We start from the raw sequence: 24,805 nt of genomic DNA, 5'->3' as shown, positions 1-24,805 counted from the left end.
TCTATATTATTAAAATCACAACATACACCATAATTTATAAAAGATCCCACCAAGACCGATAGATATGGCAATATGATCTACCAAACTTGACAAAAGGAAAGAATCAAAGAGCTTCGGGTATTTTACACAAGAAAGATGCAGTGGAAAAACATTACCATCATCCATTGCATGGTGCAAAGTATGAACTTTCAGATTCATGATGACACCTGCATGGGTTTATTAGAATATGCATGACGCACGTAGCACAAATCTAAAACTCTGGCTGATATAATGCTTTCTATTAAAAATAACTTGAATCCTAACTGTATAATGCTTTTATTGAAGAAATCATTGTTCAAACAAGAGCATCGCCTATTTCCTCATCAAATAAAAAGAAGGAAAAAAAGGCATCAACTAACTGCAATCAACTAGAATATGCCCCTGTTTCATATACTTCCAAATAATATCTTGCCATGGCCTTTCGACATCGTTGAAGGACCCCACACGACACATCAATCAGATATACTGGTTGGTATCTGAGTTGCCTCAGTTATTTTCTGAATGGAAAGATTTTGAAGATTAGTTGTGACGATATATCTGTCATCATCCTATTTCTCTATCTTATTGCTCCCAGTATCAATTTACAGTCGCAAGATTGGACATCCCAACTTCCAAACAACCCCATGCATGAAAGAAAAATAGTACCTTGGACAAATGACTGATAACAGTCTCCAAATTTTGCATAAACTAGATCATAAAGAACAAAAGAATGCAAGAGACTCTTCTAAAACAATGACAACAACCTTTGGAACCTCCAATCAACTATCTTCTAGTAGCCTGTTGCCTACAATGTCAAAGTATTTGGTGATTAACTCAACAACCAGGAGGATCTGATTGACATTAGATGTTTTGCAATGACCCATGCAAAAGTAAGCATATCAAGCAATCGGAGCATACAGTTGAGTCACAAGAAGCAAGCAATTCTCACTATATTCATTGGTTCGACCGATAAATTAATTTTCCAGTTTGGTTTGGACACCAAACAGGTCTGCTTTTCACCCCAATTGACTGCTTGACAGAGAGTGCTGCTTTTCCAACAAGGGCAGTGTGACACATACCAACTTAGTAGAGAACATCTAGTAACATCGCAGCCAAAGGCCATAGCTTTAGCATCGAAGTTGTTGCTTCAATGATTAAGGAATTGCATAAGTGAGTGGTCATGTTAATTAATTCCATTCTTACAAGGCCATTAGTTGCTGAAAAAATGATTTGAGTCCTTGCCAAGTAGTGCCATCTTTCACCATGCCAATCCACTGTGTGAATCAACTGCCTTTGCACAAAAGCAAGAAAGAAGGCACCAGTATTAAGAATTCAGTTTATGCTAAGATAGGATGAATAAATAAGTTTAGTTGAATGGCTTAATACCTTGGCTTGTCCATTTAGACTGAACTTGAACTCCTCTCTTTTAACATGCCATGCATGAACGCTTCATCTCCAATTTAGACATAACTTTCTTGCATCTGAGACTTACGAACAAAGAGATATGGAACTGTAACCGACCACTATGGTTCAAAAGACAAGTCTATATCCTTTTTCCACTAATGAGTTTATACAGACAATGAGGTTGCAAATTAAAGTTGATTAAGCTACTCCTGTGAATTCTGATAATTGCTCAAGATCTTCAGATATCAGCTGATATCATGAAATAAATTTGATAATGACCAAAAAATTTAATTATTGGATGGCTGATATTACTACAAATGCCAAAGTCCAAGCAAAGCTATATTGATATATCAGCTGAGATATCAACCAATTAAATATGCATGGGTGCGTACAACTGGTTCTAAAAAACTTTAAGAGTCCATCTATTATTGAGGACAGCCAGGGGTAAAAAAGAATTATGGATCTTAACTGTTACGATTGGAATCTTGTGAACTATTACATTGTTTAAGCGTTCTATTTTTAACTGCTAGCCAATGACATCCTTGATTGCAGTCTTGGTGGATAAGATAAGCTTTTCCTAATTATTTTTTTATCTGGTTAAACACTTGTTCCCACAAAAAGAACATCTGAATAAGCACTTAAAATAACAATTATATAACTATCAACTGGAATACGGACCTAGCAGTGCCAATTCATACCCTGAAGTCATTAAATCATACCTTGTAAAAGAAGCCAACTCAAGGTAAGCAATTTCTATGAGAATCATCATCAAATCAGTTCAAGTAAGATTTGAAGTTAGGACTTGAGGTCTGCTGGTTGCCACCAGAGAGAAGAAACTCTCGTCTTTGATGGTCTTCATGCGGCAAGGAAGGCACCTCAAGAGTCCAGTAGATGAACTACTGCTGTAGATTCTTCTTTACATGGCTGATAATAAAGCACAAGTTCACCTTCATGGCATCCACTGATACCTAATGTTTGGTTCTACTCAACATCCCTCACCCCAGAAGAAGAAAAGAGAGAGTACCAAATCCATTTGTAATAAAGTACGAGTGTTGTAAACAAGCCAATATGTACGTAATCAGAAAGCTTGGTAATCATTAAAGAATTTTGTAAATATTTATAATCTATTTTGTTATGAAAACTAGTGATCATCCATGTACAGATTATCCAAAAGTAATTTACCATACAACCACGGGAACAGAATTCCAGCACTCGTCATCAGATTCTTCTTCCATCAAAATAGGACTAGCTGGGGAGCAACTAAAACCTTTTCTTAAAAAACAAAAGGAAAGGAAAAGAAAAAAAAAAGCTCGAGTAGTTAGTAGTGATGACATACAATATCCACCCTCTAAATTTCTATGGAAGCAAGGCCCTGAACTCAATCTTCCCACAAGCATATTTGAGGAAAATTTCCTTCGTCACAACAGCAAGCACAATGGGTTTTTGGCTGCTACGTCCTTTGAAGGGTTGTTTAGTTCTACCCCTCCTGTCTGCTGGATGTTTGGATTTGAAGAAACTCTCCAGCTAGCTAGTCTCTACCCTTTGCAACTGCTCTGTTTCAGTCTCAGAACTCTCTCTGTTCGCATCACTTCGTTGTATCTGATTTTTATCTCAGACTTACATACTTGTAGCTCCTTACCGTGACACTCTTGAGCATCAATAAAAGCCTGGAGGCTGCTTTCCCAGCCTCCATTATGATCAAAAAAAAAAAAAAATTTCCACAAGCAACATTTAACACAGACTTACATACTTGTAGCTCCTTACCGTGACACTTGAGCATCAATAAAAGCCAGGAGGCTGCTTTCCCAGCCTCCATTATGATCAAAAAAAAAATATTTCCACAAGCAACATTTAACACACATTGAAAAATAGAGCGTTGTCCTTATGGAGAAAAAGTTAATGCAATCAATTTGATGACACAAGTCTTGAGTTCTTTAATAGAAGTGACCAATCGAATGCATTAGCATGCTTCTACACTAATTAATGACGATATGGTCCGCCCATGCATGCAAGGAATGTGCATGCAATCCTTCTAAAGTGCAGACAAGATGGAGACCATATGGTCTCTATATATGTTGGTCTCTCTCTTGCACAAGGCCATTCAATCCTTTCTTCACTGGGGGAACTTACGTAGTGGTAAAGCCAAGGATAGCTACCAAGCTCTGGCTCAAATCCTTGAACAGCGGATGCGAAAACAGAGCAACTATCCCTCCTGTTCTATCGTATTTTCAGACTGTTCTCTTTGTTGTTCTACTCGTACCTTTGCAAGTAGTTTGTGTCATCAATAAAAGGTGGGGAAAAGCTCCTTGCTTCCTCCAGTGACAGTGTCAAAAAAAAAAAAGAAGAAAAAAAGTACATTTACTCTCTAAATAAGGTTTAACAATTTCGTGTTAGGTACTGCATTTATAAAGAATAAACGCAGGCCAGGTCCTAGCATCACAGGAAAAATCTTTTTTTTTTTTTTTTAATGAATTAAAAAAAGGTGCATTGTTTTGATGGGATGGATCTTCCCACTTGCTACCTAGACACTGTCATGGAATCTTTAACAAAACAAACATGACCGCCAATATGTAAATAAGACTCGTGTCCATTAACCACAAAATTAATCACGTAACTTCATTAATATATGAGTGTCGTCACTTGCATTGACTCTTTGAGCAACATATCAACGATATGCGTCCAGCTTTGTTCCATTTCCACTTTGTGGCTGGCAGATCGGAGAGGAAAACTTGCAGGCTGTAACGCCTTAAAAATTAAATTAAAATTAAAATTAAAAATTAAGAAAACCAACATATGGACCCATCCATGAGGACCAACCCTGCTGCTTCGCTTTCACTGTTGAACAAGAAATAGATAGATTGCCCACCACACAACCATTCATGTGAGGGAGTTATCATACATTGACGGCATCCCGATGTTTGGACTTTGGAGTCCATCCATGATCCACATATCACATGAATATCTTTTTTGCCAATAGGATATCACATGTGTATCATGCCAAGGCATTCAGAAATCTGGGAAGTTGTTTGCTCGAGTAACTAAACTCTACTTAAAAGTACGTTCATGTAGAAAAATAAGGATAAAGACTTGTAAATTTATTAAAAAACTTCTCCTATCTGCTACAGGGGGCAAAAAAAAAAAAATGGAAATAAATATATGGCTGTATGCAGTACTTTGATGGAATCCAACAAGCAGTAAACAATCCCAGTGACTAAATGATTGATGTTAGCAACTAGAGAATACCGGGCCACATGAGCATATAATTAATTGATTCACATTTAGAATAAAGAATCATATGCTTGGATCGCAAGCCTCCGTATACATAAACTTTTTGGTACTGGACCTAAAATTGATGACTATTTTTTCTTGGCATAGTTTTTCTTGTGTGAATTTATCTAAGTAAAACTCTGGGGTATCACTTTATGGGAATGCCTTCATATTTCCATATCTCCTTCAGTACTTCAACATAAGCCATGGCCGGACCATGCCTTCTCTTTCCAAAGTCATGCAAATATGTCTAAAGGTGCATCTTATCCAGCCACTAAAATAGTATTCTTAAATATATCACACAACGCTTTCATGTCCCAAAACTTACCCCATTCAAATGAGAAAAAAAATCTGCCTCCTAACCCCAAGAACATGTTGCTCATGGTCATAGGCAGCAGAACAACTAACGCAGTGGCAAGTCGGAGGGAGTGTCAGCATCAGTGAAGATATGAAGTTGGTCAAGAGAGATTGCTTTGGCGAGGTGATGTCAGTACTCGCGTTTGTCTCGGGAAGGACAAGGCTGTGAAACAAAGGCAGGGGAAGGGGCAGAGAGAGAGAGAGAGAGAGAGAGAGAGCGACCTTTGTCCCATCCCATCCATCCACTCATCAACTTCTGCCTTCGATTGAAACACTGACACAATGGGAAAACAGATGCAGCCCAGTGCTGGATTCCCATTTTCCCATGAAGATTGGACGTTGCCAGTTGCCACACCCACAGAGCCTGTCAATTCGAAACAATTGTATATTTCTCCATTTCTGTTGTTTATTTGCTGCTTTCGTAGCACTATTTTTTGAGGTGCACTGTTGACCATCCCAGCTCCATTCCAGAACAAACAAAGACAGGCTCTCTCTCTCTCTCACACACACAGAGAGGGGGGAGAGGAGACTAAAAAACATTAACACCATGAAATCGTGACTTCACATAGAGAAACAAACCTGCCTTGTAACCATTTTACGTGCACTTAATATAGATCCTAGTATTAGACTACGAGTCCTTTTTACCAATAATCTGATCGAAGAGCGATTAATAATAAATAAAGATGGAGTGATGGAGCTCAATAACCAAAGTTGCCATGTGAGAGCTTAACATGCCTGTTCTCGAGACCATCCAGATTTAAGTATCACCCTAGCACCTATCGGACCACAACCACATAGACGGACTGGGCTTGGCCAAGCCAGGCTACTGACTAGCCCAATCCTAGATTCTGGAACCGGCTTGGGGACAACCCTTGGATTTGGGCTAGAGCTACATCGATGAAGGTTGATTGAAAAAAAAAAAAAACTGGTTCTAATATGGACTAGCTAACAAGCTCAATTAGGTATGCTAATATATAATTACCATTGCAATATACAATAATCACCGACAGGTGTACTCGGGATTTCGTTTAAACAAAAAAGTAAAGATTATGCATTTTGATTGCAACTCAAACATAGCACTCCTAGGATGCTATGTAGCCTCAACAGGAATCACCCACAAGCTGCACAAATCACTACCCAATGGTAAGCCAACAATGGCTAAATATTTCAGAGTTGGCCTCAATTGAGGGGTTGTCTTGCACAGATTTGAGGTTAGGCTTCCCCTCCTAGGAGGAAACAACCCTTAATCCCATTTATAATTAATCTTAAAGATATTTTTAATGAACAGCTATATTCTTTTACCATTAATCTGGAGGTCAGTCATGCATCTTGGAGTGGCAAGGGCTTGATCCAAGCTAGCCAGGGCTAGCGCATAATATTCTTCAAGACCATAGCTTGGGCCTGGGAAGATACTCTCATTGGGGTAGGCACGATTCGGCAATAATATGCATTCAAAATACAAAAGACCATGAAAAAAGAAAGAATTTTCAAATAATAAAGCATGCAGGCATAATATGTATCGAAAAATTCACCAATGAACAGCACTTAATTACATAGGTAAATCGAGTTTCATCATGACTTACAGAACATTTTGTGCTGTCGAGTGCTCAATTAGAACTAAGCACGGACAAAGAATCCATTCTTTAGGGCAAATCTTGCCTCGAATATGCTCTCTTGTTCATCTGCAAGAAACAAAGGTTTTCAGAAGAGATTGCTTTGAATAACTAGATGTGAGGCCTACCATGCTTGGGACATGGACAACGAGCTTTGTCTCGTCAATGCCGAATGACTCGGATTCACATAAGAAACATAAGCAGCTTTATTTGCAGTGATCTATTATGCATGAAGAAATTGTACTTCCTTGCACAAAAATACCAGCTGTGGATCAACCATAAGCAAATGACTGAAGGTCTCTGTTGCTATGAAGAATCCATCAGGCATTCTGATCTTTCATTACATGATAAATCTAATGAGTATATATTTGAAACAACCGCCATCTTGCTGCCAGAAACTTATCCACACACAGCTTTCTAAATTTCAAATCTCCACAAGATTCAGCATCATTCTTCAAGGACTTCTTTGATGTGCAATTAGTTTCCAGATTACTCTGCTCGCCATAATAGAATATGGTTCTTACACTCAACAGAAATGAGCCAGATATTACAAGTTATTTTGCCATTTTTTGTGATTATAGGTATGGTAGCATGCAAGCTTATTGCATAACCATGCAAAATCTAAAATGCTACCCAATAAAAAAAAAGAAAAAGAAAAAATGATGCTTGAAAAATACTGGGGGACATCAGTATTCCTGGATTCTAGGTCAGTTTTCCATGTACATAGGGGGTCAAAACGAACTGAGCAGTTTAAGCTTGGCTCAAGAAAAGCTCAAATTAAGCTCAATTAAAAGCTAAACAAACCAAGCTTCTACTAGGAAAAGTAGGCTGAAAAATAGTTTCAAGCCAAGCAAAAATTTGACCCGGCTCAAGTCAAGCTTGGCTCTATAAGGTGCAACAATAAAAACAAGTTGGCTAAAGTAATTTTCTTCTTTAGACAGTAAAAGCAAAGCTTTACAACAAATTAAAAACATATTATGAAGTAAAGACCTTACTACTATATTGTGCAAGATCAATTCTTCATTACAGTCAGAGAAACCAGCAGAGAGGTTTGAATGTTGAAGCAGTCAATCCAGTTCATCATTTGCAACCTGAAGGTTTAAGTTTGGCAAGGTTAGCTGCTCTGTTGATCCCCGATTGATGTTTAAGCTGAAGCTACCTAGTCTGGGGACCGAATAACAGAGATGAGGCAGCAGGAATAATGTCATGTATGATGGTTTTAATTTTCCATCATTCATAAGGCAGAAAGCTCTGAATCAATCTCAATCCCTGATTTGTAATATTATGCTTGAGATTCTGTCGAGATTCAGACTTCTACAAAATCTCAGAATCCAAGCAAATGAACAGGATGATTCTTAGGAGTGCAAACACAATCAGCAAAAGCTCATGCATTGAAAGTGTTTAATCTCTGATTTTTAGGCTTTTTATTCTCCCCTATCATTCCTGTCTTTTCAGGAAGAAAGCATACATCTAATATCTACTACAAAACCTGACATGGGAAATCAGAAAGAAATATTATAGCATTCACGAAGCATATTGTACACTAGGAATATTTTCCTTACAACTAATGAATATAGAAGGAAAGATAACATCAAAGGTCAGAACTTATAAAGAAGCACATGGAATTTAAGTTCATGATAGATCACAGAGACTCAGAAAGGAAATGAATTGTACGTGACTAAACAGAAATAGCACACACAATCATTAAGAAGAGAAAATTGGGTGCGAAGAGAAAATAATGCATTACTGATGATCACCATTCTAGAGATGATATCCAGCAAATACTGAGAGAGACAAAGAAATCCATGGTACTTTGAATAGAATTATTTAATTTACATCTACATTATTTTCCTAAGATGACAAGAAACTTTTAAAACTTAGCCTTGCAACTTCTGAAAGTATCTTATTAATCATCCAGCCATCCACTCAGCCAAGAAGTAGTAACATGTTATCGGGCCTCTTGGTTATGGTTATAGTGGATTTTGTAGTCCATTTTGGTACTTTAGTCGGGTAATTCAGTGTAGGAACTAAATTATAAACTCATTCTGTAAAAATTGTTTTCTTCTGAATTGAAATGACAATAAGGTATACTTTTCAATCATTGACAATCATGTGACTTGCTTCCACTGCAAATATTTAAAATCATTTTGAACTTCATCAACATTTTCTGAAGATTGTTCTTTGGTTATGTTTCAAGAGATGATTTTTAATCCCCCCATTTTTCTTTTCTTTTTTTTTTTATGTGATTCTGTAGCGACTCCATGACCTTCTCCTAAGATTTATGCTGAATTACAGATACTCTCACCAGCCAAATTAACCCTCACATCTTAAGTTTGTGACAATGGACAGTAACATATATTTATCACCAATTTGGTTGCGTGGTGTCTGCTATACTGGAGATTATTTTCCACCATTAAAGTCATTTTAGTTAAATTTATCAGCAATGCAGAAACAGAGAATTCTCAGTAAACTGCTTTATAAGATGTCATTACACCATAGCTCAGACAATGGAACAAAGGCATCTGAAAACAGTTTTGAAGCATCAACCACTAAAATATAATATTGCAAAATCACGAAGAAATGCACAAATATGAATAAAAACACTTCGTATAACATATGACAGAACGAGTTGCAGGTCCAACAAGATATTTGCCAACCTCACTACATATGAAGTGGCAACTCTGCAGAAAAGTTTCTTCTTGCCAGATAGTGTGTTTAAGCATGTATTAAATTAGTAGTACAGGCATATGCGGTAGTACTGGAAGCAAGGGAATCATGTCTGCAATAATTCAATATACTTTTGGGACAGAGGCTTGAAACCCAGATAGATGCCAACTAAATCAAGTACATATTATGGTCATATGATATAATGCGATCATACAAGAAAGATTCAAAGTATCACTGTGGTAACTTATTTTACTTGTGTTATTCTCTCTGCCCCATGTGCTAAAGTCAGACAAATCCAGGACAGTAATTTAGGTATCCTGCTCTCTTATCAATCTACCCATGCCGAGTTATTTTTCATCTATTTAAAGTTTTTACTGTTAGTGAGCGTTGAAATCAGGGAATTTTTTTTTAAAAAAAACGTTTTTTCATCTAAAGAAAACACTATCGGCTACAATAAATACATCACAAAGAGCATGACCATGACAAAGCCTAATCCAGAAATGAGGTCTGTATTGTTCCGAATAGGCGAAATCAAATGCAAAAAGAAAAAGAACCACCGCAAAAAAATTAAAAAGAAGAACAAGAAGAAGAAGAAAAGAAGATTTCTAGGGTTTCACTTGGTCCCACTAGGTTTAATTCTGCGGCAGAGATTACCTTGTGAGAGGTTAAGGAAGACGAAGACGAAATCCCAAAACATACCCAGGGTCCCGCCATGGCCATATTTAATCTGATAAACGAAGAAATCGAGGGGAAAAAACGAACGAATTAGAAGGACATGGAGAGGAAGAAGCGGAAATCCCAAACCATGCCCAGATTAGGGGGAAAAAAAAATTTGGACCATTTCTCGATTTGTGCGTGTCATCCTTGCGCAGGGGCCATGCTAATCTTCTCTGTATCGTTCCAATTTTATCGGATGTCTCCGAAGAGACAGTCTCTCCGCTCTATCTTTCCAATAAATGATAAAGAAATATATTTAATTATTCGATATGGGATTAAACAGCCGTACCAGTCTTGTCAAATGTCAACTACCTAGTCGTGGGCCGACTTTAGTCCAACTAAGCCCAGCAAGAGCCTAATCTCATCCTGTTATTGTACTGCACTTGCTTCATGCTTCATAAATAGAATTAACCACACATGTCCGACCACATCTACCAGATATAAATATCTGACCGTCCCTATCCCTTAATGATCTGTAAAGAAGAAATCTAATGGACAAAAAGAAAAAAAAATCAAATGAGACTCTTGGCCCATGATCGATGAAGTTGCTGGCCTTGGGCTTGGGCCGGGATCAATATTGGCTTCATTAGACAACATCCAGACCTTAGATGGCCCATCATAGAGCCATGTGCAATGTGGCATAGGAATCCATCAGGATGGCATTGGAGACACATGGGCTCTTGGAAGCTTCGTACCCAAAAAATGATCCAGAGAAGAAACTGTAATTTGTATACCACCACTCTATAGTTCTTGTGCATGAGGGAGACACCCGAACCAAGAGTTATGCGACACAAGAAGGACCACAAATGGCACCATTCAATTCTCCCACCAGGAAAGCTGCAGAGATTTAAAGGAGAAAGATGAGCACTGAGGAGATGAGGGGAAGGAGGGGGGGTCTCTTCTTCTGACCTACGTGCTGCTACTTTGAGGAGCACGCAAGCACCCCGTCCCACCTCTTGGCTCCGCTGGCGAAGCTTCATTATTCTACCTGTGGATTAGAAAGCAACCTTTCGTCCTCCTTCGCCCTTCTGTCGCTGTCCATCTTTAGTTGCTTGCGGTTTGCTCACATGCATGCATGCTTCTCCCCTCAATCATCGCGCATCCATGCTATCTATCTTCTAAGCCGTGTACTCCATGATAAATGTGAAAAACTACTAAATTAATATAAAAAAATAAAAATATCTCTCCAAAATCTAAAATAAATGTTCTAAAAATGAAAAAAAAAATTAATTTACAAAATTATAAGCCTATGTCACTGATTGAAAGAATAGTTGTTATAATATTATGACAGCCGTTTCTCTGTTTTACCTTGCAGCCTTTTAACCGTGAGGATTTTGTCTCATTGTTGTCACCCTACCTAGTCTCTTTGGCATTTCAGAAAGTAAAACCTAGTTGATCTATGTTTAGCTGTAGTGTTGCAAGGTGACATAGGTTTAAGTACTCGGATAAAACAATGGAGATGGCTGCGGCCCTCCTAACTTGAAGTTGTTATATGGCTTTAAAATTGTGAGCCAGGGAAGTTTCCTATTTTTCCTTTGATGCCCTAGTTGTCTATAAGTGGTTTTAAAATATACCATAGCTCTATAACTAAGACAAATGGTATATTTGTTATGTAGTTTTAAAATATACCATATATCTATAAAAAAGACATAAGACTCATAGTCATGGTAATTTCAATTAGATTTGAGAGCTCCTCTTTTGTGTGAGAATCAAACGCATTGAGATATTGAATTTGAGAAATAACCATTGTTCTTATACTCTAATTTTATTATAGTGAAATTTCTTTGTTCAATCCTCGCTCATGGAGTAGACAAACTATTGAACCACATAAATTTTTGTCTGTGGATTTTTTTTTTCTTTTTTTTCTTTACTTCTCGTATCATTCATAACAGAAGTTTTCATTGGCATTTGAAATTTTCAGGGGAGTTGTTCCAGTCTTCAAACAGACTCAAGCTTATTCAAGAAACAAGCATCAAGTTTCATAGCTCAGAGCTTCGCATCCTTACGGTAAGTCATCAATCCCGGCTTCAACAGGAGGCTGGGTTTGCACTTATTTTCTGTCGACAACAAACACTGGCATAGGAGTACTGGTCCCTCTCGGACCATGATGAACCCAACTTTTTCTCTTGAAACATAGAGTGCATGACTATATAATGGATTCTACCAGCTGTTGAAGAGAGATTGATAAGGTGTAGTCCCTACAGTGCAATGTACACACCTGATCTGTCCCTTTGGTAGGTGTCTTTTGACAAAAAATTCCTTCGGTAGGTCGAGTGACCCATCGCAATCCATGGAGAAAGATGAGTAAGGTGGGGAAATAGCCTCCACTCAGGGCTCCGAGAGGTAACATGGTGAGAGACTAACGAACAAACCATTCACATGAACCCGTGGCCTTCTATCTACATATTTAATTTCACTCTTTAGGACATTGAACCTAAGTCACCTTTTATTTGGTACTTCCTAGGTCTCTTCCACCCAAACGGATCAAGCTTCCAACTTTTTTCTTTTTTATTTTAATCTTTAACTTGTACCATTGATTTTTTTTTTCTTTTTTCGAGTTTTTTTTTTTTTTGGGGGGGGGGGGGGGGGGGGGGGTCCATTTCTTTAGGAAGAAAAGATTTCAGGATGGCAATCACATCTTTCCACCCCCGCCCCCCCTCCAAACAAAAAGATTGCACGAAGTTGGAATAATAGAAGGGATAGCATGCTTTTACCTTTCAGGATGGCAATCACATCCTTCCACCCCCCCCAAACCAAAAACCTTACGTGAAGTTGGAATAAATAATAGGAGGAATAGTGAGAGATTTGATTGGTGGGATTAGAATGCTCTTACCCTGTCTCACGGCTCCAAGTATAAGGGCTACCCTCGTAAATGGAATTCTGCAGGTAAGAAGATTAAAGGGAGGGAATAAGAGAGAGAGAATAGGAATAAAAGAACAGCTCACGTGCAAAGGACAAAAAGCCTCCAAAGGCCCTTTAAAGGTGTGCACTTGGTGGCCCCTAACCCACATGGAGACCAACGCCACTAGGGCAGCAATAATCAGCTATATATCTATCAACTCTTAGCACACTTTTTGTCATTAAGGGGCTGAGGTCAAACCCTAATCACCTCCCAACTGGCCAACCTCAATGAACCCATGTCACATCTATTGATGTCTCGCAAAAAGCAACTCCTAAAACCCTTCAAATGATCATGATTAATGTATTAAAATAATCGTGTTTCTTTACCTTTAGTAGGCTTAGTCTATAAGTCTGTCTCAACTTTTATTGGTCTACCACCAAGACCAGGAGCAAAGCTACTGATGCCTTGCTCTATTTCGACAAGGCTATATGTTTAATGTTGTTGACATGTGCCAGAAATTTTTGCTAGTTTTGTGTTATTCAAGGTGTTTGTAGATAGAATGTGACATCAAGCCTTATAAAGCTATTTAGATTTAGCTAGGACTGTACAATCTTGGCCTACAATAGACCAGGGAGTCTCAATATCCAACTGGTAAAGGGCAAGAAGCCAAGAATCTTGTTGGGGGGGGCGAGCATAATCCTAGCTCCTCAATCCAAGTGTCTGGCATTGGAAGCCATAGTTTACCAATTTACCCCTGCTCCTGCTGCCAGTTTAGAAGATGAAACACTACTTGACATGCCAAGCTACAGAAGACTGCCCAGGTGCATAGCATGTCTCAAAATCCATGTCTTTTTCCTTCCTATCTCATCAGATGCTCTCCAATATTTTGTATTGGGTACCATTACTCTACTTGGGTTTGGATTGTATTTTCGTGTGAAAAATTGATTCATCTTTTTTTCATAATATACACTGTTGGATTGTGCAACAGCCGCTATAAGTTTTATAAGATCCGTATGAGATGTGATCCAATAGTTGATGTTGTGAGAAAAGATGGACCATCCTTTTGTGCCAAAGATACAACCCAAACCCCTTTTAATCAACATTAAATAATGATACCATGCGATAATATGCATGCATTTATCAATGTCATATCATGTAGGTTATAAAAACTATTAGATAAAGTCATTCTAGGTGCAATGATGCTATGAGGTGAAAGGATGATGGCCAAAGAAACTCCAAAATTTGATTGGGATTGGTAATTTATTTTGTAAAGTACCCACTAGTTAAGCCACGTGAACGGTGGAGCCGAACCATCAACTATGGCCATCTAAACTCTACACTAAAGAAATAAGTTTACTTTTCTTACCAAACAAAAAAAGAAAAAGTTTACCTTGAGACCAGTACAAGAAACCGTTGGAGATGCTAAAAGAATTCTTCGACTAGGATTCGCACCGCACAAGTGGATTAGTTTTTATTAGTGAAGTCATGAGAAGCTACAAGGGTTGGAGTCGGCACCTGGTAGCTTTCTAATTAATAAATGTTGGTCAATTTAAATTAAGAAGATGGTATAATTAGCCTATTCAAACAATCTAGACTTGGAGGTTAGGATTGGAAACAAGATGAAATTTGGGAGCAATTAGCTGGTTGACTTGATTATTAGCTTAAATCACTTCATCTCTTTTCTTGTAATTGCGATAATTAGCTAGCCGATTTTATCGAAGGAATGGGCAATGTGATGCACCAACACCACCATGAAAAGCCACTTATTTAGAACAGAAAATTCTCTCCTTTTTAATTTTTTTTTTTGAAGTTTTAGAAAGAATTATTTTTTCCAACTTAAAGTGCAATGGAAGATTCTGCCAACATTAGCTGGTAAGTTCCACTTCAGTTGCCATTCGTGATGATAACATGGGCAGCCTTACTTTGAGAGGCATGGAGCAACCATGTGGAATTAATGAACAATAGCCAAGAAAGTCCAAAGTCTTAGGAATGAATGATTAGAGTGCATAGAGGTCCACTTGAGACAAACTACTCTTTGGAGCTGAAATGATAAATGTGTCTTTGAATTTCTTGAGCTATTGCTGAAAGGTGAAGAGGGGAAAAAAAGAGAGGAAAGAGTTTCTTGAAGCTTTCCTCTCTAGATATGCTTTAGGATTCAATAATACAACAATCATATTAAAAAGAATAATGCATGGAGGCTTAAGCACTCCATACAAACTTTCCATGATAGAATGATGCACACCAAGCAGGATGTCTTGTATATGATTTTTCCCAAGGAAATGGAGGATTTTTACCTACATCATGAGAGCATTAAAGCAGATAGTGGAATCAAGCACTACAAAGAATTTAATTTTCAACGAAATTTTAGCGACAAAATTTATTTCATCGTAAATAATTAAATTTTTGCAATGAAATTTAAATTTCGTCTCCAAAAATCAGGTATTTGCGATGAAAAAAATTTTGTTGCAAAAAGTTATATCTTTTACAATGAAAATTTTATTTTTGTTGCTAGAAGTTAATCTTGAGCGACGAAATTTTTTTTTGTTGTAAAAAATAAATTTTTTTGTGATGAAATATTTTTTTCATAGTAAAAAAATATTTTTTCTCGATGAAAAAAAATTCTGTCGCAAAAAAATTATATTTTTTGCAACAAAATTGATATTTCATTGCAAAAAATAAGGATTTTTTCGATCAATTTTATTTGTATTTAGCGACGAAACTAGTTCGTTGCTAAATTTTATTTTATTAAAAAAATTTGAATATTTTATGATGAAAATTTAATATTCATTGCTAAAAATTAATCTTTAGCGACGAAAATTTTTTTCATCGCAAAAAATTATTTTTTTTGACGACGAAAAAATTTTTTGTTGCTAAAAATTATTTTTTTTGCGATAAAAATAATTGAATCACAAAAAATTTAATTTTTTGTGATGAAATATTTTTTTTGTTGCAAAAAATTTGATTTTTACGATAATTTTTTTATATTTGGGATGAGATAAAATTTTCATTGCAAAAAATTTATCATTGGCGACGAAATAATTTTTGTTGCAAAAAATATATTTTGTTGCGACAAAATATTTACTTTTCGCAACGAATTAATTTCGTCGCTAAATATTTTTTAATTAAAAAAAGGGCACATTGAAATAGGATAAAAATTTGCCCCAATTCAAAATAAACCACGCTCGTTCTCTCCTTTGCCCACGCCGCCGCGGTCGCCAAACTCTTTCTCCCTCCCCGATCGCCGGCAACAGTCCTCCCTCCCCAATCGCCGGTCACCGGTCGTCGGTCATCCTTCCCAGTAAGTACGCTCCCTCCCCGCCACCATCCTCTCTCTCTCCCTCCCGGCCACCATCCTCTCTCTCTCCCTCCCCGCCGCCGTCGAGCCCTCCCTCCCCGCCACCTCCGGGAAGAAGAGTAGGCCGTAGAGGACCTCACACTTGTCCTCTCCCTCCTCGCCTCCGCCGTCTCTCTCTCCCTCCGCTTCCTCTCCGACTCCTTCTCCCTCCTTCCCTCGAATCCTCCCTCCTCTCCGCCTCCTTCTCCCTCTCTCACCTCCTCTCCCTCCTTTCCTCCCCATCCCTTCTGTCCGATCCCTCCTCCGACCCACCGGACCAGCAGCTAGGCGCTGCCCTCTTCCGCCTCGCCCACGCTGCCCCCTTCCGCGGTGTCACCGTCGCTTCGGCCTCCCGTCCCGCCACCTACCGCCTCCCGTCCCCCGCATGCCACCGCCGCCTGCCGCCTTCCGTCCCTCCCTCTCTTTCTCACTCTTCCTCCCTCCTCGCCGCCGATCGAGCCGTCCCTCCCCACCGCCAGTCGATCCCTCCCTCCCCTGTCTCCATCCCTCATTCTCTTTCTCAGTGCCTAAACTCATTTTCTTTCTCACTCTCCCTCCCTCACTTTCTCTGTCACTCTCCCTGTCTCCCTCTCTTACACCTGACTTGTCTGGTTTCGTAGGGTAATCGCCATCGCTGCCGCTGCCGCCACCGCCACCATCGTCGGTTGCCGTCACCGTCACTGCACAGCTGTTGGATTCAAGGGGAGAGTTGAAGGTGAGAATAATTTTTTTAATTTATATATTTTTTAATTTTTATAATAATTTTTTCTTAATTAATTTTAGCCATTAGAAGTAATTATTTGTTATTTTAATAACTAGATATAATGTTAGATATAAATATTTGTTTGATATAATTAATTTTAGTCATGATTTAAAAATATTTTAAAAATAAAAATAATTATAATAATAATATATTAATTGTAGCATAACAAATTTATAAGCCTTAAAATTTTCGTTCGAGGATAGTGTGCATAAACCAATATTTTTTTTTATGAAAAAAATATTGATGCTTTACACACTATTCTCGAATTGTCCTCGTGGATAGTTTGGGCACGTGAATGAATTTAATATTGCAACACATGTGCTTCTACATCACAGAGTTTTGTTGATATTTTCGATCATATTCTCTGGATACATAGCATAACTTTAATGCTTGAATATCTGGAGAACTACGTTGAAAGTATTTCGAGATCATCCGGTTGGCACAGAGACTAGTATCGTTGCAAATGAGATCAGCTTGTATATGTGGAATCATTTTCTGTAGGCTGCTGAAAGTTTCAAGCATGTAGCTCCTCGATACCGTGATGTTCTAGTCTCTCACATCAAGGTAAGAATTAAATTTGAATGTCTTGCATATCATTACATGATCCATATTATTTTTAATTATATAAATAATTTTTTTATTATATGAATAATTTCATGTATTTGCTTTTTGGTATGATGACTGTGTAGGATAATATTGACTTCGAGGATTGCACCGACGAAGAAGTGATGACATGTATTCTCAAAATGACTGCAAATAGATACAGAGATCGGCGATGTAGGATTCATAAATACTGCAATGAGCTGCAGGCGAAGGGGATTGATCCTGTGATCCAGCCATACAGAAATTGGGCTGGGTCTAGTAATGATTGGCGGTGGTTATGTGAGCATTTTGGAAGTGAGGCATTTCAAGTATGTTAGTGTTTTAAGTTATTTTAATTTTGTTATGTCCTTTAGTGGTTATAATTGTATGTATTTTGTAGTGACGATCGAAGGCGAATAAGATAAATAGGAGTAAGATTGATTCTACATTACTCTACATTTTGAATACTTTTAAAGAGTTTGAAAAAAATTTATTTGGTTTATTGTGAAGGAAAAAATGTTACAATTGAGAGAGCAGGCGATGAGGGAGGTTGAATCTGATGATGATACTGGATCGCAGCAGGTTTGTTTGATGATAGATGATACGATTATGGAGCTACACCACCATCGCAATATATATCGGGTCAGAGATCGACGTCTGGAGAAGGAAACGAGGTTAACGAGCTAGATCATACCTAGTTGGTAGTTTTTTTAAATTTAAAATTGTGTATGGACTTATATTTTTGTGTATGATAACGAAGATTATGAAACTTTTTATTACTTGAAATTGGTATTTTGAATTAGAATATTTCTATTATGTTAATATATTGTTATGTAAAATATGTTTGATCTGAGAATTTATATTTGAGCAGATTTTTTTGATAAAAAAAATAAAAATTAAATTTTTTATCCAAAATTTAATTTAACGATGAAATATTAATTTCGTCACAAAAAAAAAATTTATGAATCCAAAAAATAAAATTTTTATTATACATTGTGATGAAATTTTTTATTTTGTTGCTAATTTTGCGATGAAAAAATAATTTCGTCACTAAAAATATTATATTTTTGCGATAAATTTTTTATTTCATCGTAATTATCGTGATGAAATTTTTATTTCGTCGCAATTATCGTGATGAAATTTTTATTTCGTCGCACACAATTGTGATGAAATTTTATTTCGTCGCCATTATTGCGATGAAAAAAATTATTTCATCGCCAAAATTGCGACGAAATTTTTTTTCATCGCAAAAATTACGATGAAATTTTTTTTCGTCGCACAAATTGTGATGAAAATTTATTTCATCGCAATTATTGCGACAAAATAATTTTTTTCGTCGCCATTTTTGCGACGAAATAAAAATTTCATTGCCATTTTTTACGATGAAATTTTTTTCGTCGCAAAAAATTACGATGAAAGAAAAATTTGTCACAAAAAATAAGAGAATATTTTTTTAATCACTATATTTAGCGATGAAATTATTTTCGTCGTGAATATTTATCATGAAATTCAATTTTCATCGTTAAAATAAAAAAAATAAAAAAATTAAAAATTATTTTTTACGATGAAATTATTTTTTGCTGCAATTTTAGCGACGAAAATTTAAGCTCTTGCGATAAAATTATTTTGTCGCTAGTACAGTGATTACTTCATCGTCTAGGTTGACTATTTTTTACGACGAAATAAAATTTTTTCGTCGCTAAGGTTTTTTGCTATGAGGTTTTCTTTACAAATTTTTAGTGACGATATATTTCGTCACAAATATTTTTAGTGATGAAAAAATAAATTTTAGTGTTAAAAAATTTTATCGTAAAAAATTAAATTTTTTATAGAGAAGGAAGAGAGCTGGAAGAAGAGTAACAATGACCACTGTACAGTGATAAATGACTAGCTATTTCATTTAGTAGTTACCTTTTAATGAAGTGCATAAATCGACATTTTTGGAGGAATAAAAACTTGATATCTTAATGCCTGAATTCCTAGTGGTTCGACTGAGAATTTTGGTAACAGTATTTTATTCAGTTCTTTTTAGTTTTTGCTGAAATATTGGAAGGATGTCAGTCATTAGCATGCATGCACCTTTTGAGAGAAATTAAAAACTCTTGTCAACACAACTTGCGTGCATGACTGAAACTCGCCATGTGTATATCTCATGCTTGTCAAGGCATGCTTTTAAGCGACCTAACAAGTTTGAGATCGGAACATGCAAAATCTATCAGACTAAACTTATATATAACTTCGCTAATTTCTGTCAGATATCAAAATCAAGCTTCACGTACCCAACATAATTAAGTAAAGTTCATCTAAAATCAATATGAGCCATTCAAAGTCAAGCTAAACTTGATTAAACCAAGTTGCATATATTGTTATTTATGTGGATAACGCTATCTTCATGGTAGGAGCATGTGGATGCAGTGCTTTGACTGCAACTGCCACCTCCACATAAGTAGGTGAATGATAGTGATTGACATGGAATCGCTTGCATCTATCCAAAAGACGGCACAGTCTATATTGGTGTACCAGCACTCTCACAATCCATGTACCTTAGTTTAGGTCATGTGGGGTCCAACTCCCCTCTAGCCTTCATTTAACCCTACCATGTACACAAACATTGGTTGGACTAGATCCAATGCTCAGCTGCTAGACCAGTCCACCCGTAAAGCAACACATACAAAGACGGATAAAGAGAAAAAGAGTGCAATAAACGCCTGTTAATTTATTTATGTTGCTTCACGGTCAGACTAATCCATCAACTCAACGATAGAACTGGTCCAACTATAACTTTCAATGAGTATACATTGAATCCCCATCATTCCTTTCCTTCATTATAACATGCAAAGAAGAAAGAAAAGGGAGCAGAAAATGCTTCTACTCCCAAACACACATGAAAGACAAGGCCACCAAATTATGAGTGAAGCTCACATGGGTTGGACTTTTGCAGAAGCTCAGAGTGGGGGTTTGAGTGGTGTGTGTCTGATAATTTTGGTTTATAAAATAAAACTCAACATCCAAAGGCATGCAAGGGTGGTGGGTACCATCTCCCCTGCGATCTCGGCCACACTGGCCACCTCCAGAAGAAAAATAAATTAAAGAGAGGTGGTCTTAGAAGCACACTTCTTTTATCTTGTTGACTTGTTTTAGGCTAGCTTTTTCCAGCCTCGAACTTGCACCGCAGCATAGGAGCTGCCAAAAAATGATAATTATATGGTAATGAAAGCTTCGGATGGTTAATGTACTCAGAACCTAAAGAATGGGATCTGCTGAGCACTTTGCTTTACACCTAGCAAAGTTCCCCATTAAAGTGGCTTCCTTGAGCTTTAGACCATATGATTAGTACTTGTATTACTAGAAAAAACCCATTTTCTTGGCTATTGAATACTCCATTTTGCTGGCAATGCCTGCCTGTTTGATTTACATGATTGCTTCAATCAAAGTTAGATCTCATGAATCGGCTTTTCAAGGAGTTAAATTAGTATTGATTTCTAGGATGATAGCCTTGCTTTAATTATAGTGATTATGTTGTTATAGCAAAATAATTCATGGTGACATACAGAAAAAAAACATAAAAATGATATAAATTTTTAGAAAAAAATTAAACGTTAGCTGCATGCGCATGCCCACAGATATCCTAGATGAAATGTGAAGAAAATACATAGTATTCTTGAGAGAAAGGAAGGGAAGACTCACTCTAAGTAGATAACTCAACCTATATACTTTGGTTTGCACCACCAGCGAAGACTTGAATTAAGAACTGCCTCTGAAAGAATCAAGGCATCACCGGCCTAGTTCACCCGAGAAAATGTTTACATCTTTATGGATATGTTGCAAAATTAAATAAACCATATTAAGAGATAGTGTATTAAATTCTAATACAATAATTAGTTAATGAAGTGATTAACTTCACCTTTTCACTCTTACAGTTTATGCCACTCAAAAATCATATAAATTTCTTTCTTTTCTTGATGATAAAAATCCTGTAAATTTCAATTAACACTATCTTTCATCTTTTAACTTTCCGTTAAATATGTATCTTGACCGTACAAAATCAAGACAATGAGTTAAGCAATTGCTACCTGGCCCTTATTGCAAACGTAGTTCCAATATTTTTTTATGCCATCCTTCCACAATTGACCACATAAGTACATTTTTTGTCATCATTTTAATCACAACATTGCCAATATTGTCTTTTAATGTAATCATGAGAAAGACATTTCATGCAAGTGTTGGATTTGCCTTCTAGATTTGCCTCATTTGTGTCCAAAATATGAAACAACTTGTCAACATGATGCTCTACAGAATAATAAATTTGAAGTATAATGGGGATTAAAAAAAAATCTAACACTAACAACGTAGGGTCCAAAGAGGTACGTTATTGAAATGAGATAATAATTTTGTTCTTTTTTATTAGCAAACCATGCTAATATAATTATTCAAACATCGTATGAAATCTTTTTTTTTTGTGATAAAAATCTTATAAATTTCAATTAACGCTATCTTTCATCATTTAACTTTTTCTTAAACATGTATGTTGACCGTACAAAATCAAGACAATGACTTAAGCAATTGCTAGCTGGCCTTTATTGTAAAAATACTTTCAAGATTTTTTATGCCATCCTTCCACAATTGACCAAATAAGTACATTTTTTATCATCATTTTGATCTCAACATTGCCAATATTGTCTTCTAATGTAATCATGAGAAAGACATTTCATGAAGGTGTTGGATTTGCCTTTGAGATTTGCCTCATTTGTGTCCAAAATATGAAACAACTTGCCAGCATGATGTTCTACAAAATAATAAATTTAAAGTGTAATAGAGATTAAAAAGAAAAAATCTAACACTAACAATGTAGGGTCCAGAGAGGTATGGTATTGAAATGAGATAATAATCTTGTTCCTTTTTATCAGCAAACCATGCCAATATAGTTATTCAAATGGTCTTAAATATGTCCATCCGGTATTCCTACAAAACTTTCTCAAATTTCATAGAGATTGATATGGCGTCTTTATTTCGAAGATATCAACTGATGGAGTTGGTAAAGTTATTGATGTTGGATATCCATGATCTAGGTTAGATTTTTCTCCCCCACCCTGATTTTGACTATGCTTGCTACTGTCCTAGCTTTTAAAATAATAGAAGATGGTATGTGTATTGAATCAATCATGATAGAAGAATTTTGGTTGCCAAACTTGTTGACCAGATTCGACGGCCTAAATTAATTCAATCATCATTGCTTCAAGTCCAGACTCTCAAACATGATTCCAAAGGTCCCCAAGAAGACACCCAAGCTATTGGAACGATGGTGCCCCCCAACCTAACTTTAAGAAATCTCAAGACATAAATCTCCAGTGGGACGCACAAGATTGCTCGCCATAAATCTCCACTCCCCCCCGTAAATAAGCGGAAAGCCGTGCCCCATTCTTGAAGCGAACAAGCTGGGCATCCACCAGAATAATAAATTCCGTTATCAGCCATCCGTTCGACTGGCTCCAAATCCTCACCGTGGAATTAAAGATGGTTTATTTATTGTTAAATGTAGCTGGACAAATCTCCACCGTACGGTTTGCGAATCTCTGCTCCTTCCTCCGCGTTGCGTGCTTTGCTGTATAACCCACTAATTAATCAAAGTAAACTATATTAATTAGAGTGGAGATAGAAGCAAGAAAGCGTAAAAGCTCGACGAATCCGATGCTCGATTTAGCGCAGCTCTTTCATACGCTGTACCCCGTTATTTAATTTACACCCAATTTATAGTACTTAATAATAGTAATAATATTAATATTAATATTAATAGAGTAGCGGACCATGTGATCAGTAAATGTCCAATCGGATCTATGTACCAATTTTGAGCTTGGATGAAGTAAAAGAAGCCGGGGACGGTCACGAACTACTCCCTTTTGTTATCGTTATTATTATTCATCACGCGAAATAAATAAATAAAAGGGGTTGGAGAATAGGGAGGAGAAGTCGCCGCATTAAAGGGGGAAGGAAAGATGGAAAAGGACGGTGGAAGGGGACAGACTACAGAGAGGCGGGAGAGTGGGAAATGGGAAGAAGGCTGTGGACTTTCACACGCTTACTTCCGTCTTCACCTCTAATTTTTCCATGGGACACGATAACTTTCCGAGTATTTATCACTCGCAAGACTATGACAGGTGCAGTGCACGTGCAAATGTTGATTGAAGGTTGTGACATGTCGATGTCCAAAACTTATCTTTCCAAGATAGGGGAATCTTAATTAAAATTTAACAGAACTAGAGTAAATTCACGGATCTTTCGTACCAAGCCTATCTTGGAGGTTGAGATTAGTGAGGAAAAGGAGGAGTTAGAGATTGTGCCAATCAAATAACTTTGTTTGATTTAATTTTTCAAAGTGAGATCGATTCTTCTATCCTCTAAAAAACCTGAGATTAAGGAGAGTTGGTGATTTTTTTTTTTTTCATTAGACTTCCTCTTAAACATATTTTAGCACATTAAAATGTTTATTGTCCACGACAGCAGTTATAATAACCATTATTTTTTTCTAAAAAAATAATTTATAAAATTTTTATATCAAAATAATTTCTTAAAGTTAAGTACAAATAAGATAGTGATGTTTTAATGAATTTATTTAGAATGTAAAATAACTTTACTTATGATAATAAATATTTTATTTAAGACAACAAGTGAAAATAATGATAACTGTTTATGTTATAATGACTTGTAAAATAATTTTTCTAAACTTTTTATTCTTATTAGTCCAAGGACTAAATGGAATAAGCCTAATATTATTTGGTTCAGATTCACAATTCCTAAGATTAGATTTCAGTGTTTCTTGGCTGAAAAATAAGATAGTGTTGCAAGGTAACTTTTTTTATTAACTAGACAATATTGTCCTAGAAAGATATTAGCCAAGTATGATTGAATGCCAAATTTATTATCATTTTTTTTGTGGTATAGTATAGTAACAATAATATTATTTAATACTAAAATAATTTATAAATTTATAATTATATTAAATATTAAAGTAGATATTATGAAAATAATATTTTTACTAACTAATAGTCATTGTATCTAAATCTATTTAGATCAAATTAAGTAGAGTGAGAATTAACCAGCTAACTTTCTGCAGTGAGGTGGAATGGTTGGGTGTGTATTTTATCTTCTCTTGGCCTGCTTTCAAATGCAATCTTAAATTATACTATAGATTGGAATAAGAAGAAATAAAAATTATTGGCTTAATGGTCATTCGAACATGTAGA

The 24,805-nt window shown here is 36.4% G+C and overlaps 1 non-coding gene across 1 annotated transcript; it reads right to left on the bottom strand.

The window, feature by feature from the left end:
* Window positions 1-10,152: 10,152 nt before the first annotated feature.
* On the bottom strand, window positions 10,153-10,255 carry LOC114912672 (U6 spliceosomal RNA). The gene has a single exon (XR_003798378.1). It is a non-coding gene; the product is annotated as a U6 spliceosomal RNA (small nuclear RNA).
* Window positions 10,256-24,805: the final 14,550 nt, after the last annotated feature.

This window comes from Elaeis guineensis, chromosome 16, assembly GCF_000442705.2.
Source record: "Elaeis guineensis isolate ETL-2024a chromosome 16, EG11, whole genome shotgun sequence".
Taxonomy (NCBI): domain Eukaryota; kingdom Viridiplantae; phylum Streptophyta; class Magnoliopsida; order Arecales; family Arecaceae; genus Elaeis; species Elaeis guineensis.
Note: the sequence above shows the minus strand (reverse complement) of the source record. Positions and strands in the feature narration are given on the sequence as shown.